Source organism: Rhinopithecus roxellana, chromosome 9, assembly GCF_007565055.1.
Source record: "Rhinopithecus roxellana isolate Shanxi Qingling chromosome 9, ASM756505v1, whole genome shotgun sequence".
In the NCBI taxonomy this organism is placed as follows: domain Eukaryota; kingdom Metazoa; phylum Chordata; class Mammalia; order Primates; family Cercopithecidae; genus Rhinopithecus; species Rhinopithecus roxellana.
This window is the reverse complement of record NC_044557.1, coordinates 20,766,280-20,786,379: the sequence shown is the minus strand read 5'-3', so window position 1 is coordinate 20,786,379 and position 20,100 is coordinate 20,766,280.

Genomic DNA, 20,100 nt, shown 5'->3' with positions numbered 1-20,100 from the left:
ACTACCAGCATCCGTTCTCTCTCTGGACAACCTCTCCCTGAGCAGGAGGCTTAATAGTGAAGCGGAATACCCTGGATAATGAGAGAAAAAAGGGGAGAAGAAGTATTTTAGCTATCAGAGAGAGAATGATGATATAAGGAATGCAGCATATTGATTTAAATATTTGCATATTGTTTTAAATTACCTTGAAGACATGCACAAGCTGTAATTGAGAATTAAACATTAGTAGGTGTCATTTTGATCATAATTAAGAGGCCTCAGGTACCACTGGCAGCTTGACTTCCACTTGGAATTTTTTCTCCTAAGTATTAGGCACCTGCTTCTCTCTGTCATGGTACCACCTATCCAGGTTGCTCTCCTCCAAGGATTGTTGGAGATTCGCCTCATGTTGCAGACCCAACCTGCACTCTGGGTTGTCTTGTTAATTTCTGAAATACACCTCCACATAGATTTACCTTTGTGAGCGCATCCCTGGTCTGATCTGTGTGCGGTTAGCCGGTGTTAAGTGAGCACATCCCTGGTCTGATCTTTATACGGTTAGTAGGTGTTGAGTTTCACTGATTTTTGATCCCCGAGCTGGGTACATTCAGGAACACACATATGCCCAGGTTTATGGGTCATTATTCACAAGGTTCTCTTAGGTTTTCTAATGTGAACATTGTGTAGTCTTGGCGAGACTCAATAAAAACTCTCTAAAAGGAAATAGCTAGAAACAAACATGGTATAAATTGCAACATCAGAAGCACTGTGTTGAAATAAAGCAAGAGTTCACGTAGCCTGTGTTCAGCTTCTGACCACAGCATCCAGAGAGAGCCTGCAGTGGGAATCATGCTTCTACTGACTTTTCAAATTATGATCACGGAATACACATTCTCCTGGATGCCAAAGTGACTCATGTTTCATGGATCAGCCCAAAGGTCAGTTCCTCTACTAAACTACTTTGAATCCATAGTCGTACAGTTTAAAAATCTGGAAGGCACTTCTGAGATCACCCAGAGTGATAAGGTCATTGCAATATTTAAATCATGAGTTGAAAGCACGTTGCACAATGTAACATGCTATAAAAAATGTATATATTTGTAAGAATTATTAAGACCCTTCATTAGCATTCCTGTGGAGTCATCACTAGCAAACTTGTGGTCTCTGAAAAGAAGACTGTTTTTATACACAATCAATATTTCTGTGTTTTGATAGACAGAATCAATAGCTACCAACTGTTCTGCTGGGCTCAAACCACCAACCCACTAGCTCTGTATTCACATCCCCTCGGTTCAAAATATTTTTAACCCTATGATATATAAATTCCTACTCTGTACAGTTTTTCCACACTGACCAATATATACACATCACAGAGGACACATTTAGTTCTGTGCTTCCTGCTATGACTGTTACAGAAGGAGGCTCCCTGCTTGGTAGCTGTGATGGCCTAGGAGTCAATTTCTCAGCAGCACCATTCTGGAAGTTAAAATCTTACATTTAATTATATCTAATGCACAGTTTTCAGAATTTAGCTTAGAAAACAGTCATCTGCAAAGATCTAGAACCAGAAATACCATTTGACCCAGCAATCCCATAACTGCATATATACCCAAAGAAATAGAAATCATTTTATTATGAAGACACATGCACACGTGTTCACTGCAGTACGGTTCACAATAGCAAAGACATGGAATCAACACAAATACCCATCAATGATAGATTGGATAAAGAAAGTATGGTACATATACACTATGGAATGCTATGCAGACATAAAAAGGAACATGATCATGTTCTTTGCAGGGACATGGATGGAACTGGAAGCGATTATCCTCAGTAAACTACTGCAGGCACAGAAAACCAAATACCACATGATCTCACTTATAAGTGGGAGCTGGACAATGAGAACACATGGACACGGTGAAGGGAACATCACACACTGGGACCTGGGGAGCATCGGGAAAAATGGCTGATGCATGCTGGACTGAATACCTAGGTGATGGATTGATAGGTGCCGCAAACCACCATGGCACACGTTTACTTATGTAACAAACATGCACATCCTGCACATGTACCCGAGAACTTAAAATAAAAATAAAAATTTTAAAATAATTAAGAAAGGAAAAAGCAGTCATCCTTTTTGTACAGCTGAAAATCATCCTCAAAAGTACTTGGAATACTGCACTCATATTCTTAGTGCTTCCAGAAATCTCCCAAGATTATCCCACTGTTTTGGAAAATAATACATTGTGTGTATATAATGAATCTCTGCAAAGGGCATCCAAGGTTGATATGAAAAGACTCATCTTGTGTGATATGCGTATGCTGAGAATTATGGGTCTATGCAGATCGCCCTGGTCAATTTTACCTTAGAGTTTTGGGGAGGTTAATTAATTTTGCCTAGAAATACAAGATCACTTTCCTTTTTTTTTTTTTTTTTTTTAGACCACTTTATTTAGGGATGCGGCAATGGCAGTAGTTCTCAAAAGGAAGCTGGGCAGAAGCACATTAATTTCTAAGGTATTCTAGAGCTCAGATGTATTGCAGATGCTAACTCACTCTTGCCAGTTGGCATCAATGCCCTAGTCAGGCAGGGGCCAGGGAGTCTGTGTCGGCATCGGTGGGTTCCTGCATCTGAGCACCAGCATCGGGGAGATGAAGTGCTGATCAGGACAACACGCATTGGCAGGTGCGCGTGACAACCCTGGTCTGTGCTCTGTCCGTCTGGGTTTGTCCAACAACTTAGTTCCATAAAGAAGAGAACACAGAAGTCCTGACCCCTAGGGAGGAAATCATCACTGAACTAAGCAAGGGGTAAGATTCTGACTCAGGTTAGATAATTGCCGGAACAGGTTGAGGATGATGAGGATGACATAGGATGTACGAGGTGAGAAAGGGCATGGTGAGCCCCAGGTCCAGGACACTCGTAGGTGTGTGGGACCCGAGATGCACGTTGATATCATGTTGTTCTGGTCAAGCAATATTTAAAGTTGAGTGAGAATCTATGCAAGAGTAGAAAGAGTCCCCAGGATGGAAATGCTGACTAAAGACAGGTTCTGGAACAACAGCAGAAAGTAGGGTGGAGGGGTGAGGTAGCCATACACCTGTGTGATAGAGAGATGCAGAGAACCAAGGAATCAATGGTGATTAAGACCCTGATTGCATCAGGTGGATATGCAACTAGGTAGAAGAATTTTAGAATTATCTAAATAATTTAACTCCCCCCAAAAAAATACTTTACTAAGCATTTTTAAAACGCAAATGGACCCTAGCTTTCAGAAGTCACTTATCCTAACCAAAATTTTTCAGGAGGGTTTCCTAGTTAATGGATGTGTTGCTTGCCACTGTAACCTCCTAAACCATGTAATTCGCTATGTTTGCAGAATTATGTGAGGCAGATGCCCAGTAAAACCAAAAATGCAGAGAAATCTGATAGAAACGCTGGAAGTGATGACAAAACTCTTTAAAGGCAGACTTGAGTACTGTCAGCCTTATGCTACTTCCTGTCTCTAAGATTGAGTTATCTTAAACTGTGTCCATGGGAAATAAAAGGGAACAGAAGCCTGCTTTTTAAAGGCTTTGTGTCATGAAACTGCATTTAGAGTTTATTAGACAGGAATAACTTAGGTAGCAGTGTCAGTCAGACATTAAAAATATATATGTGGGGCCAGACCCAGTGGCTCATGCTTGTCATCCCAGCACTTTGGGAGGGCGAGGTGGGTGAATCACTTGAGGTCAGGAGTTTGAGACCAGCCTGACCAACATGGTGAAACCCTGTCTCTACTAAAAATATGAAAAATTAGCCGGGCATGGTGGCGTGCACCTGTAACTCCATCTACTCAGGAGGCTGAGGCAGGAGAATTGCTTGAACCCAGGAGGCGGAGGTTGCAGTAAGCTGAGATCATGCCATTGCACTCCAGTCTGGACGACAGAGCAAGACTCCTCAAAATACACACACACACACGCACGCACGGAATATAGAAAATGTATATATATACACACATATAATAAAAGATATAGATTAGGTAGTGTAAAAGAAAAATTGCGCTGTACAAGATGAGCAAACAAAATTTATTTTATTCCTACACTTTTGCCAACAGTAGGGAAGAGTGCACAGACAGATATGGTCTGGAAACCCAGCTTCCTTGAAACAAAATAATGGAGGGTTTCAAAAGCTGAGTGGGGGAGAGGTCACCTGCATTTGCTAATTGCTTTCCCCAAAGGAAAGGTAGATTTTCTCCTATGTTCATGACAGAAAGGTAGTTTTACAACTTGGACTACCACAGAGACTGGGAAGGGGCGCCTGCCTTGATGACTGCATTCCAGAAGGATGGTGCTCACAGCCTTGGGAGAGTCACTCCTGAGCTGTAAAACTGGCCAGATACTGGGCAAAGATTTACATCTGAAAGGATAGACAAAATCAATCATGAGCAGTTTTCTAAAGTAAATGCTCTCCATAAAGGGAGGTCAAGGGCTTAGAGTCAGAAATAAACCATCTAACATTGAGACTGGCTGAGGGACAGGTAGAGACCATCTTGGTCGGTAGCTATCAACAGAGAAGGACCAACTGAGACTGGGGAATAGATACTGATGACAATGATGATCATGATTATGATAATGAAACATAACTTTATAAAGTCTTAAAAAAAAAAAAAAACTCCAGTTCATATTTTCCCACTTAAACGTTCCACAATAAACTTGTACCATAGTAATAGCAAATATGCAGCCCAGAAGCAGACTGGTGGGAGCTGGACCATCCCATGTCCTCTGGTTCCCGGCTCTATTCAGGTCATCATTTTGCCTGCTAAGGTTGAAAAGATGGAGTGTGAACATATGTGAGGGTATCCAAGACCGAATCATGAAAAATATGCACACCCTCAGTGCCCTAAATATACATGATTACCCTCAGTGCCCAGTACATCCAAAATCCAATGCATCATTTCACCTTCTTGTCACCAACTAGTGTTTCTATCAATGGCGCTAGGATTCTTTCAAAGTAATTTATCTCTCACCGTCAAAACAACTAATCTCAGTCTCCTAAAGGATCACCTCTCCTCTCTAATTCTTTCTGTATCAAGCCACCAAATTTATCTTCCTAAGTGGTTCCTATGTCGCCACTACTCTACATCAAAAATTGAGTTACCAGCTGAAATAATGTGATCATCTTGGTCTTTTCATGGCCAAATTAAGCCATTTACGTGTATTTTTGATAAGTGATCTGCTTGGTTTCCTATCTATTTTAGTTTTGTTTTCTATACATTGTATTTTTATGCCAATTTCTTATTTTGACTCTCGACCTTCTTGTTTCTTCATTACACTTTGAAATTGTTACAATACTTTAAAATTCTACTGATTATATTTCAATAAGGAATTGAAGACACATAAACTTCTGGGATTTTTCAAAGGTACTGCAGAAGATTTAATCAGTTTTTAGTTATTGCTAGAATGTCCTCTAACCCTAAGTTTCTTCACTTTCTGATAAATGCCTGAAATGGTTTAGCTGTGTCCCCACCCAAATCTCATCTTGAATTGTAGCTCCCACAATTCCCATGTGTCATGGTCGGGACCTGGTGGGAGATAATTGAATCATGGGGCATTTTCGCCCCACACTGTTCTCGTGGTAGTGAATAAGTCTCACAGAGATCTGAGAGTTTTATAAGGGGAAACCCCTTTTGCTTGGTTCTTATTTTCTCTGCTTCCATGTAAGAAGTATCTTGTGTCTTTGACCTTCTGCCGTGTTTGTGAGGCCTCCCCAGCCATGTGGAACTGTGAGTCAGTGAAACCTCTTTTCCTTTATAAGTTACCCAGTCTTGGGTATGTCTTTATAAATCAGCAGCATGAAAATGGTCTAATACAATGCTTATTTTATAATTGATGCATGGTCACACTGTTAGAGAACCCCAAATTGCAATATTCTTTCTTACCACCATTTTGTTATTGTTATTCTTGTTTTCACTTTCTCTTACCTGAGATCTAATTTGATTTAACTGACATTTAGGATACTTCAGACCTTTTTTCAGGGATGCGATAGTGTCTGGAAAGTGGTACGTCGACAGAAGTCTTTCCCTTACCATGTAGTCTGAGTTCGCTAGGTTTTGATGACATTTCGTTTCCCTCAGTAGCTTAAAGACATCGAGGACTGCTTTTGCGCCTCCAGGATTGTGTATGAGAGGTAGCGTCAGTGCAACTCTCTTTTGTATTCTATCTGCTTTTACAATCTGGCAGCTCATGTGATTCTGATTCCATCTTCAGCACTTTTGGGTATATCCATATATCCAGACTATTTGGAAAATTTATTTGATCTGCAATTCACTGTAACGGTTTAATTCAAAAACAAATTTTTCTTTATCCACAAATAAATACTTTTTTACTGCTTATTAACTCTTGCATCTCTATCCAGTTTTACTCCTTTGGGGAATTATAAGAATTGTTTTTCTTAGATCTGCCTTCCATCTCACATATATTTTGCCTTAATGTTTCTATGTAATTGTGTCTCTGATTTTTATACTGAGAGGTACCTTCCCCATTTTTTTATTCATGATGTTAATTGGTTTTGTGGCACAAATTTTTAAAATTTTATTTTCTTCGACTCCTATTTTGATTTTTTTCCCCCAACATCCTACTTCTCTTTGTTTCTCATTTATTTGTTCTTTTTGACATTTATCTTGATCTCTAGAAGTCTCCCACGAACACATAGAGGCCTGAGACTGCGTACACACTTCTATTTAAAATAGAGGCCTAGAAAGGTAATGGAAGCTGTGCGTGAATAACTGACTCTTAACAGCCAGTGTGTGTCATTTAAGGGTAATCAGATGACAACCACCATCTGGCCATTTCACTGGGGGGGGGGGCCCCAAGCATCAGCATAAGTATATATGTTCTCAGTGATGGTCAAGTTTCAGCAAAAAAAAATATCATCAACCTTCTGCTAGGGTGAAAGGTATATGACTGGTTGAGAACATTCTGAGGCCCCAGTGAAAGGTGAAAACAATGGATTTTGGAGTTCAGCATATTAACTTTCAGCCCATCAACCTGTTTTGAGTACCATATTGCATCCCTGCACTCAACGCCCAGAGTCTGGGGTGTTCTGTTTTAATTTCTTCTGACACCCTGGCTCCCTTAAGGGAGAAGGGGATGTTCAGGGAGACTCACTGACCTGCTTCAGATTCCTTCAGTCAATTCTTGTGTTCTTAGCTTCACTCCTTATTTCCACCAGGAGAGTTTCACTATGCTTTGAATTACTGGGATTTCCACAATTAAGCCATACAAATTATTAAATTATTTTGTTTGTCTTATTTCTCATTTGTAATAACTTGTTATTTGAATTTCCTTTATTTGTCATTAGTTATCACAAATACACCAGCTTTATTGTTAAATATTTTTTCATCATCACTCATATTCTGGGGTCTCTTCTATTTTCTTTAGGGTCTACTGTTCTTGGACGAGTTATACACATGAGGCTTCAATGGATCTCATACGTTACCCATTGTTTTCACATTTCCTTCATGGAATTTCTAATTGTACTTTAAATTTGTTTTTCTCTTTAGTTCTTAAAGCCTTTTGGGTACTGTAGTTGTATCTTACTGAGTTTGGCTTTTGTTATGTAAAATATCTTTTTTTTTCTCTCTCTCTCTCTTCAGTGTAAGCCACCTCTTCCAGATGTCTTTCCTCCCTTTGTAGATACTTGGTTCTCCTTCAAGAATGGAAACCACCCACGCAGCTTGCCTATTTTTATTAACATGATTCTATAATTCCCTGTTTTCAAGAACATAACTTTACTTGTGTTTAGCTTAGGATCCTAGGAGACACTTGCACCAGATGATGAAAGTTGCAACTAACTTTATTGCTTACTCCAAAGACTCATCTGTTCTTCAATAGGAAACTGTTTAAAACAGTCTAAGACTTTTTGAACAATTCGGCCTCAAAGTTCTTGGCATTCTCTGGCTACAAATTCTAAACAATTATATCATAATCTTTCCTAAATTAACCAATATCCTGAATTGAAAGACGCATCATAAGTCAGATTTTTCAGTCTCAATAAGTATCCTGAATTGTGTTTTACCTGACGGTTCAGCACGGATGCCCTGTGGGAGTACTGCCGTCCCTGGGTGCATAAGCAGTGAACTTGGCTTTGTCTTTTCAGCGGGCTTTTTGGTGGTAGTTTGCAGAAGCAACGTTGAATATCCTCATGGAATAGTCCCTTCTCTGCCTACTGATAGTGGTTCGCTTTCTCAGCACCCTTGCTGTGGATCAAATTGTGTCCTGCCACAAGTCATACGGTGAAACCCGAAGCCCCAGGGTGACTATATTTGGAGACAAGGCCTTTAGGCAGATAATTAAGGTTAAATGATGCCATCAGGGTGGTGTTCAATAGAATTGGTGACTTCGTAAAGGAAATACACCAAGGAAAGGCCAGATGAGGCCACAGGGACAAGTTGGCCATTTGCAACCTAGAAGAAGGCACTAACCAGAACCTGACCATGTGGACACCCTGATCTCAGACTTGCAGCTTCCAGAGCTGTGAGATAATATATCTGTGCTGTTTAAGTCACAGGGTCTGTGGTACGGTGTTATGGCAGCCACAGCTACAAGACCACCCATATGGGGGGTGCAGTCGGTGCCCCTGGGGCAGTAGCCAACAGATGGTGAAGAGTGAGGCTACTTTTTTGCCCTCTTTTGGGAAGAAGGAAATGATCTGGGGAAATGTTACCCTCTGCTAGTGAACTGGGTTGAGGCACCACTACTTCCTGATCAGTTGGCTTCAAGCAGCATTTCTCCCTATTTTGTTGCTGTTGTTGAGACAGAGTCTCACTGCGTCACCCAGTCTAGAATGCAATGGTGTGATCCCAGCTCATTGCAACCTCAGCCTCCCAGGTTCAAGCGATTCTTTTGCCTGAGCCTCCCAAGTAGCTGGACTTACAGGCACATGCCATGGTGCCCAGCTAATTTTTGTATTTTTAGTAGAGATGACGTTTCACCTTGCTGACCAGGCTGGTCTCGAACTCCTGACCTCAAGTGATCTGCCGACCTCGGCCTCCCACAGTGCTGGGATTACAGGTATGACCCCTGGCACTCAACCCATTTATCCCTATTTTTTAAAATTCAAGAGCAATATGTTGAGATATGGTCGTCCCCTTTCCTACTGACCAAAGTCCTAGAACTCAGTCACCCCGGCTAGAGTACAGTGGCATGATCTCGACTCACTGCAACCTCCACTTCCCAGGTTCAAGTGATTCTCCTGCCTCAGCCTCCCGAGTAGCTGGGATTACAGCACCCACCACTGCACCTAGCTAATTTTTGTACTTTTAGCAGAGGCAGGGTTTCACCATCTTGGCCAGACTGGTCTTGAACTCCTGACTTCATGATCCACCCACCTCAGCCTCCCAAAGTGCTGGGATTACAGGCGTGAGCCACCACGCCCAGCTATGATTTCTCATTTTCTTTCGTGAGAAATGCATCCATCCCAGACTTCAACTTCTCAAAATTTTGTGTATTTTTTCAGTTGCCCACCAAGTGAAAGTCAGCATAGATTACTGATTAAGTGTAAAAAATAAAATAATATATGTACTAGAAAGAATTTTATGAGAAAAAGTACATAATTTTGTTATGGAGATGTCTATACCGGTCATATTTATGTTTCTCTGTCTCCTACTATTTTTGGTTGTATAATTTCCAAATACTTAATTTTCAAACACTGGTGTAGATCATGCTGATATGGGTTGGTCTTTGTCCCCACCCAAATCTCATCCTGTAGCTCCCATAATTCCCACATGTTGTGGGAGGTATCCGGTGACAGGTGACTGAATCTTGGGGTTGGGTCTTTTCAGTGCTATTCTCGTGATAGTGAATAAGTCTCACGAGATCTGATGGTTTTAAAAATGGGAGTTTCTAAAAGCTCTGTTTTTGCCTGCTGCCGTCCACGTAAGATGTGACTTGCTCCTCCTTGCCTTCTGCCATGATTGTGAGGCCTCCCCAGCCGCATGGATTGTGAGTCCACTAAACCTCTTTCCTTTGTAAATTGCCCAGTCCCAGGTATGTCTTTATCAGTAAGGTGAAAACGGACTAATACACATGCCATCCATTTTTCCTTCCCGGCATAGTTTTTTTTTCAGTTATTTCATCTATGTATATTTCAGTATTGATCTCTAAATATAATGATTTAAAAAACATCATTTTGCAATATGAAAAAGATAATAATTTCTTTATATCATCGAGTACCCAACTGTGTTCATGTTCATATTAATTGTATTTTTTATGAAAAGACGTTCTAAAATGTAAAGTTCAGTTTCTCAAAACTTTCCTTTTTGATTGGTGCTTTCTTTGTCTGATTATTGAAATCTTTCTCTACCTTAAGGCCGTGAAGATATTCTTCTCTATTTTGTACTAGGACTATTATTATTTGACCTTCACACTTAGGTATATAATCTACTAGTAACTGATGTTTATGTATTATGTGTAATAGGGGTCAATATTCATTTTTTTCTACTTAATATCCAGTTCACTCAGTGTCATTTATTGAATATATCATCCTTTCCCTACTGAACTTCTGTGTACCCTTTATCCTAAATCACATACTTCTTTCTCCCATATTCTTATGGGTCTGTCTCTCAAAATAGAATTTTGTTGTGTCTTGGAAACAGTCAGTGCCCCCAAGGGACAACCTTTCTTATGGAACTGGCATTTTTATCAGAGACAGATAATCTTTCTTTTATAAACAGAAAATATTTTATTGTCCTCAAAATTGCTAAGAATGAATTAATCCTCATTTGCTATTAATTTCAATGTACTGTTCCCACACCCAGTCATAATAAATGTATAATTATGTTTCCCTTGATCATTGATTTCAGTTGTGTTTTCTCACAGCTGAATTATTTTGTTATCTACTTCTGAGAGACAAGTTACACTAAAATATCTCAATCTAAATATTTTAAAATACTAGCCATATCGTTAACTCGCTTTGGTTATGGCCAACGATTTGTGTTTGAGATTAGTTTGGCTATTCTGCTACACTCCTTGGAAAACAGCTCACTGGATGGCAGTAACCTCAGTTCTCAACCCGGGCTGGGTGGTTTAAGGTGTTCACACTCGCGCCTGTGCTGCTTGGGCCTGGCACCCAGCTGGGGTTCTCTCCATGTAACGTCTCATTCTCCAGGAGGATTACCTGGGCTTATTCAATGCGAACTCCCAACGAAAACCCCATTTCCTCAAAAAAGCACAATAGACGCTCCATTTTCTCAAAAACTCTCCATCCTCCTAATGGAACTCTCCATGTCCTCTATAAACACAATAGAAGCCACCTAGCCTTGAGACTATAAAATAAGAAAAAGAAATCAAGAGAAGAAGGAAGGTGTTCTAGTGCAAGAAACTAAAATATATTTCTAAAACTGAGGTGCAGATAGAACTCCTGGTTTCTTGGTAGTTAAAGAAAAAGACAAAGTGTAAGGAGTTACACAGTTATTATCATTAGCTAAAAGAAATTTCACATTTGTGGCCTAATAGGCATGGAAATAAAATGCTAGAAGGAGTAGGGCATGATGGTGCACACCTGTAGTCCCAGCTACTCAGGAGGCTGAGGCGGGAGAGTGGCTTGAGCCCAGGAGTTTGAGGCCATAGTGAGCTATGATTGCACCACTGCACTCCAGCCTGGGAAACACAGTAAAACTCTGGGAAATGAAGAGACAAGAAAAAAAATGGCATGGAAGAAATGTCAGATGGAATAACCACAAAGTAATGAATCTTCCCCAAATAATGAATGTCATGAAACCAAAAAGGTTAAGTTACTTCCAAAATGGTACATTGTATGGAAGCTATTCACTGCACACTAAAACAATAGTAAAAGCAGTATACCTCTGAATTGTTACATGAAACGTACAGTTCTAAATGGGTGTGTTTATTTTTATATACAAACATGATGAATATAATGTATGTAGAAAATGTGCAGTACATAGAAGATTAAGATATGTCCTTCAGGAACTCAGTTCTATATGGTCCTTTTTAAATTATTATCACATCTCCTTTAACTATAGATGTAGTAACAGCAATCTTCAGTGATCCAAAATGGGTTATAGCAATCTCCCACTTCAAAACCTCAATATAGAATTATGTTTCTGTGAAAAAGTTAACTTGGAGTTGAAAACAAAATGTATTTCAGTTTTTCCCCTTTTCCCTATAGTATTTAAAACGTATTAGTTTATTGTTATAGGGCATTCAATGGACTAGTGACACTGTTTTCTTTAATTCAGGTAAAATTGAAATATTAGCACAATTTATTTATTGAAATATCCAATTGACAAAAAGTCAGTGAATTTGAGATCTATTCCATTTTCCAGTGTACTTATAGTTAAACATGTATTCTGTTGTAATATTACTCTGTCTGATACTTGATACATTATTCCTGCTTCAAGCGATACAATACAAATTTTATTTTGTAGCATTATGAAGATCAGTAATGTTTCAAACAGTGGAGTTTCAAACTTTAAAAGTGTGTGTGTGATGTTTCCCTGAACCCATTTGCAAAATGTCTGAGAACAGACTAGAACTAGCATTCAGATCTTGGTTCTGAATTCTCTTCTCCAGTATAAGGAATCAGGGCTCTTTGGAGAAATGCCTGATTCCAGGTCTGGGGCAGGACATGAGCAAGATGAGCCTGGGGCATCTTACAGTGCCTGAAAGGAAGTGTTCAAAAAGTAAAGGGATGGTGATATGGTTTGGATCTGTGTCCCTACCCAAATCTCATGTTAAATTGTAATCCCCAATGCTGGAGGTGAGACCTGGTGAGGGGTGATTAGATTACGGGGGCGTTTTCTCGTGGCTTATCACCATCTCCCCCTTAGCACTGTCCTCGCAATAGTGAGTTCTCCTGAGAGCTGCTTGTTTCAAAGTGTGTGGCATCTCCCTACTCCGTCCGTCTCTTGCTTCTGCTCTGGCCATGTGAAGTGCCTGCTTCTCTTCACCTTCCACCATGATTAAAATTTCCTAGGATCTTCCCAGAAGCTAAGCAGATGCCAGCATCATGTTTTCTGTATGGCCTGTGAAACTGTGAGCTAAGGAAAAGCTTTTTCTTTATAAATTACCCAGTCTCAGGTAGTTCTTTATAGCAATGCAAGAACAGATTAATACAGAGGGGAGCTTGTCAAAGGCTGTAGAGCCCAACTGGACAGAGCCCCCAGTGGCCAAAACCAGAATAATCTGAATTATGAACCAAAGCATAAAACACATTCGCATGAGTCCATGGAGATATGAGTACATGATTGCCAAAATTAATAACTAGAGGAGAAAAAGATCCCCCATAGGAAGAATTCCAAATAATGTGTGTAGCTGCTCCCTGTTCCAGGAGGTGGAGATTTACTCCCTGCTCTGGCCCTGTGAGTGCTTGGGGACTTGTTTCCAAAGAGCACCCTGTGAGTAGTGGGAAAACACAGCCTTGCCTTGGGCAGCACTACCGGGGCCAGACGACCAAGGACGCATCATCACTGACACAGGATGCTGATAGCACATCCGCTTGGCATGGCGTGTTGAGAAGGGCACTTTACCTCCTTAGTCTCCTGAAAACCCAAAACCCCAGTCTAATAAAGAGAGAAACTATCAGACAAACCCCAAATGAGGGGCGTTCTACACAATACCACCCACCTCCTCAAAACTGCTAACGTCATCAAACACAAGGATCATTTGCAAAACTACCATGAAACAGACTAGGCTAAGGAGAAATAAAGACCAAATGTAATAAAGTCCCCTGGATGGCATCCTGGAAGAGAAAAAGGACATTACGGGGGAAACTCATGAAATGCAAATGAAGTTACAAGTGTAGTTCACAAGAACTACTATTGTCAGACCTGTGGTTGTGAGCTGTTCCCCACGGAGACCTAGGATGCAATGAGGCAAGAGTGGAAACCAGGTAAGGGATGAACAGAAATTCTCTGGGCTGCCTCTGCAATGTTGGGCAAATCTAAAATTGTTCTAAAATTGAAAGTTTACTTACACCAAAACAAAAAAAGTCACAATAGATTTTAAAACATTTTCATGCGATTGCTTGGATACAATACTCAGCAGTCCATCCAAGTTTGCAGCACAGTAATACAAGCTCAGAAGTGGAAGCCAAAATGAAAAAAAAGGAGTCAGAACATGTATAGTGGGGTTTAATTTCCGTAAAGCTCAAAGCCAAGCGAAGCCAATCAACCTCCCACTTAGGAATAGGCCAGTGAACCAGCAAACACCTCTAGTTACACAGCAAAGCCCAGATAGCTTTGACCTGTGGCTGGATGATCAAGTAAGGGTGCAGAGGCAGTATGAACATGATGTATAGCATTCTATATCTAAATTTGGAGTTTTAAACATTGTTTTACTATTTATTATATACTCATATACATGCACATATATATTTAGCTGGAAATGTGATTTACTATGCATAAGTTTTGTGTATATATGCATATATATATATTCAGCTGGATGTATATGTTTTATCATTGTTGTTTGTTAGTTACTATACATTTATTTATTATACTGTTATATTTGTATGTAGAAATACATTTACACCCATAAAATACAGATATATTTTTATATATTATCTGTATAGTTTTATGAATATGCAGGTAGATTTTTATATTTCACAGATTTCTATTATTTGTATATAAATTTGTAATGGTCATGCATTTATAAATATACAATACAATTAGCTTTATTTTGGATTGCACATACTGGGGTGGATATAGTCAATACAATGTTTTAATGGAAACAAGGTGCTAAAAGCAATATTGCTGGGCTGAACAAAATTCAAAACGGACTGGCAGCACCAAGTAATAAGCAAAAATGTATATCTATTGTGCAATTATTATACAACATTTTTATTTTTAATTTTATTATTTTTACTTATTGAGTTGAAAGTTTTTTAAACATCATCAGACATATATATGATTTACTGGTGCTGTCAACAAGTATTTAGCTTGTCTTTTCATTTCCTTAGGGGCATCTTCTGAAAAGCAAACATATTTAATTTAAATGAAGTCCTTTTTTTATTTTAATCATGGATTATTTGGTGTTATGTCTTAATCGTATTACCTCAAAGTCACAATGCTTTTGTCCTATGGTGTATTAGAGAAAGTTCAAAATTTTAATCCTTAGATTTAGATCTGTGATCCATTTAATTTAATTTTGTGCATAGTCTGAAGTAATGATCTAGGAATAATTTTTCCAGTGTGTATAAGCAATTGTCTTAGAACCATTTGCTAAAACACTATTATTTCCCTATTGAATTGTCTTTTTATGTTTGTAAAAAAATGACCTGATCATAACCATACGGGTTTATTCTTGGACCGTGAAATGTACTCCATTGGTCTATATGTCTAACTTTGTGTACATACTAGACCCAGTGATACGGTTTGGCTGTGTCCCCACCCAAATCTCATCTCCACCTGAAAGCCCCATGTGTTGAGGGAGGGAGGTGATTGCATCATGGAGATGATTTCCCCCATGCTGTTCTTGTGATAGTGAGTGAGTCTCAAGAGATCTGATGGTTTTATAAGTGTTTGGAAGTTCCTCCTTTATTCTTCTCCTTCCTGCCACCTTGTGAAGAAGGTGCCTTCTTCCCCTTTGACTTCTGCCATGATTGTAAGTCTCCTGAGGCCTTCTCAGCCATGCCGAGATGTGAGTCAATTAAACCTCTTTCCTCTACAAATTACCCAGTCTCAGGTATTTCTTGACAGCAGTGTGAAAACAGACTAATATACTCAGTTACTTACTATAGCTTCAGGATAAGTCTCGAAGTCCAGTAGTTGAAGTCTCCCAGACCCCTAACTTTGAACCTGGGACTTTGTTATTGTTTTGCAAAACCCTTTATGATGGATGCTTTGCATTTAAATATTAACTTTATGATGATTGTGCAAATTCCTACCAAAATGTCTATGGGATTTTGTCAGTAATTGCACTGAACCTGTTGAAAACTTTGTGGAAATACGTCATCTTAGCAATATTGTGTATGGTCGTGCCTTCCTGTTTCACTGAGTGTCGTTTGTTTTCTATTGTTGGGAACCAGTTATTTGAAGTCGTATTTTTTCTTTTCTGAGTATTTTTATTTTATGTAACTTTTTCATTTTAGTAACTTGACTGTACTTACACTGTGGAAAATGTATCCTGTGTGGCATGTGTACACACACGCCTTGGCTCACATTTTTTATTCTTAGATTCCTTTGTAGCCTGGCTTCCTATGGGAGGCCCTGTTGTCTGCATTGCTTAATGGTTAGCCAATGATTTGGTAAAATTTCTCTCAGACACTTCATGTTTGCAAGGCTCCACCTTCTGTCAGCCTGTCTGCGCAGGGGTTAGGAGACACCTTCAAACTCCAGAGAGCTCTCAGGTTGGCATTGCCTTGCCTTCTCTCGCTGGTCGCCTCTGCACATTACCTGGCTTCTGTGTGACCAGGAATCTAGCCTTGCTACTGCCCCCTCTTTCCCAGGGTTTCCTGTTAAATTTCTGGCTGTTTCCCCATTGCCTCAACCAGGACCACCACATAGGCTATTGAGTTTCCCGCATATCTGACCTAGCTTCCTGCATTTCCAGACATGTTGTCTGAGTCACCCTTTGATTTTGCTCTTCATGTCACCATGGAACCATTCTTAATGGGCCCTGGGGGAGGGGCTGCTAGACTGGGCCAGACTCTTGCCTGAAGATCTTGCAGTTTTTGTCTCAATTTGTCTTTGTTTTTTTGAGAGGTTGGGGTTCTCTGACCTCTTCATGATACTGTGACCAGAAATCTATGCATCATTCCAGCAATTTAGTTTCTCATATTCAAGTATGTATTAAGAAGTTACTCCCCATCCATAGGAACTCGCTACCAGGGAATCAGTCCGTGAGTCTAAGCCTTTGTTTCCTTGACTGTCAATGGCAATAATATTTTCCATGTAAATTAGTTTTTAAGGTTTATCAATAAATTATTTATAGTGTACCTAAAATTTATACATTCAACCATGGGTAGTCAATAAATAGGGGTTTCCACTCTTGTTGAGAGCAGGTACCGGGACTCACTGGCCTTCGTTTCTGCCGTACCGACCCTGCGACAGGTTTTCTGTGAGGCATGTTTTGTGCACAAAATAACTCAATCTAAACTACAATGAGAACAGTTGAACTGAACCCAAGGTTTGCATTGGTTGAAGGGATATGGTAAACATTCCAAGGGAAAAAAGCAAGATGCCTAAAAATACAGATTATTAATTGGGTCTGTTTTTGAACAGTGGAAGGCCACTCTCTCCGAGCAGCAGGAAAAGGTAAAACAGCAGGTGAGGAAATTGGACCCCAAGGCTGGGGCCCCTAAAGTAGGATCCCCTGTCCCAGCTCTGCCTCCTTCTTCCTGACCGACTGTCACCTGGGTTCCCCTTGGCACTCCATGGGTGTGTGTGACTACAAATGTTAAACAGACTTTGGAGCTTTGAGACATTTCTAGAATTCTGAGATGAGGTCCCAACTACCTCCACACGGTTTATTTGTTTGGGGATAATATAAATGAAACAAACAACAAAGAGCCTTGACAATGTAGTAGCAACTGTGAGTGGCTTTGCCAACATTTACGAGTTTGGTGCAAAAGTGATTGTGGTTTATGCAATTACTTTCCTCGCAGAACTGCCATTACTTTTGCACCAACCAAATACAATAAAGTGCTCTGGAATTTCAGATAATGTTAGGAAAGCTGTCCCCTCTGTGTCTAAAGTCCTATAAACTAATCTAAGTGACCTGTAACTCAGTTTCTTAAAGTGAGATTATTTTCAGCCATCATGTTTTCTACAGTGGACAGCTCTCTGGCAAATTGAGTAAAATAATATAATAATAAATTAGTGATAAAGCAGCGTAACCAGGGAATAAGAGTCATTTTAGTTTAGTTTAGTTTAGTTTATTTATTTTATTTTATTTTATTTTCGAGACAGAATCTTACTCTGTTGCCCAGGCTGTAGTACAATGGCATGATCTCGACTCACTGCAACCTCCATCTCGCAGGTTCAAGTGATTCTCCTGCCTCAGCTTGCTGAGAAGCTGAGATTACAGGTGCCTGCCACCACACCCAGATAATTTTGTATTTTAGTAGAGACAGGGTTTCACCGTGTTGGTCAGGCTGGTCTCAAAGTGTTGACTTCAGTTGATCCTCCCATCTCAGCCTCCCACAGTGCTAGGACTACAGGCATGAACCACCTACCGCACCTGGCCAGGTGTCTTAAAGGCAAAATAAAATGAGTTATTTCTCTCCTAACTTCACCCTTTTCAGTTAAAGGGTGAGTATCTTGTAAATGAAGAGAAGCTTCAGAAAAGCAATTTAAACTTCTTCTGCCTCTCTCTCTCCCTTTTTTTGTTATGACTTCATTCTTTTCTATACTACAGAAGTCATAAGCAACTGTAATATAAACATTACATTTTAAATTAAACATTACATTTTAATTTAAACATTACATTTTAAATTAAACATTACATTTTAAATTAAGAGTCAGGTATGCCTAACTCTTGCTGAACTGTAGAAGATGTCAGGTTTGTGAAGCCTCATGAATGAGCTGTTCTGACTTCATGAGGCAGGCCCCATTGGGGGCCCTGGGGAGAACAAAGAACAATGAAACAAAGCCGGGTTCTGGGTCCTGGAACTGTGTGGTCATGGGAAAGCTGTGCAGCTCCTCTGAGTCTCCATCTCCTGCAAAACAGGGATTGCATTTCAGAGGATGCCGCTGAGTAGACAAGATTTTATTCCATTGCGTTCCTAAGAGCCTCCTTATCTTTCTGTACTATTATGGACTTTATTATGTGATGAAGTTTTCACAATCTAAGAACACAGAGAAGTTTCTGTGCTTATTATTATTATTTCATCTTTCTGGATATTTTCCCCCAGGACTGACATTTTGGGCTTTGCACCTGTTTATTTTTGTGGGGAGCACATGTGAAAAGGTGGGCAGAGGGCACACATCAAAACAAAAATTATGCTTTAAACAAATCATTTTTCACTTGAAAACTAGAAGCCTACAATCGCATAGTGAAAGTACCATTAACTGAGGTTTTATAGGGCAGGAAACTTCATGGCGTGTTGTGCTCACTGATTAGAAGGTTATTCAGGGTGAGCTGCTAATCATGTTGTTATATTACACAGCAACAATTTTTCAAAAAAGCATTTCCATTGAATAATACAATTATAGTGTAGATGGGGATATTTGTATTTCTTTATCTTTAAAATGTCTTCACTGTCAGAAAAAAAGTAATTTCATAATGGACCACCTGCGAATAATGCTAACTTTAGAGCTTTATTCTGTACATGTAGTACATTTTTGTCTTGTTAAAAATTCTCAGAAAAATAGGTTGATTGTGCCAAAAAGCAATTCTGAAAGAATATTGTAAGTAAGAAATAATATTATAAGAGCGTATTTTGCATAGGGTATTTCACAGTTAGATGTGATATATGCAGTGTTTGAGTTGATCCATGTTCTTTATAATACATCACATTTTATAGAATTTTGTAGATAAAATGTAAAGTAAAATATGAATAGAAAAAATCTTAAAAATAATATTACTTTTGGCAAGGAAGAGGAATTCTGGTTAAAAGACTGACTTTTGAATTTAAGTAGAGATAAAGAATATAAACATACTTTTGTGTAAAAATAGCTAGGTAACAATTCACTGTATATCAGGATTAAAGTCTTATTCAATTACGTTGTGGCAAAAGCCCTAATCAGTCCTTGGAATACATGTGCATCTGCCTTGTTGATCAAGATAAAAATCATAGGGAAATTAGACTGAATTAAAGAGTTTCAGGAAAAAGAAAAGTTAGTATATCTCTGAGGACAATGCACTATCCTGGTGTGGTTTTAAAATAAGTATATACTCAATGACCTTAGTAACATTCCTGGGGGGTCATCTTTGTTGTTTTAACACAGAAATTCTAGAACTGATTCAATACTTTGTGATGTTTGCTAAAGCTAATTTCTCTGAAACTAATTATTGAAGTCTCGGAGAAAACTGAACAATAAATTTGCTTCTCTAATGAATTATAGTACTTGTGAAAACACATTGCAGAGGATATATAAAAAGATTTTAATTTACTTAAGGGGTACAATGTACACTATGTGGTGATGAATGCACTAAAAGCCTAAACTTCACCACTGTATAATA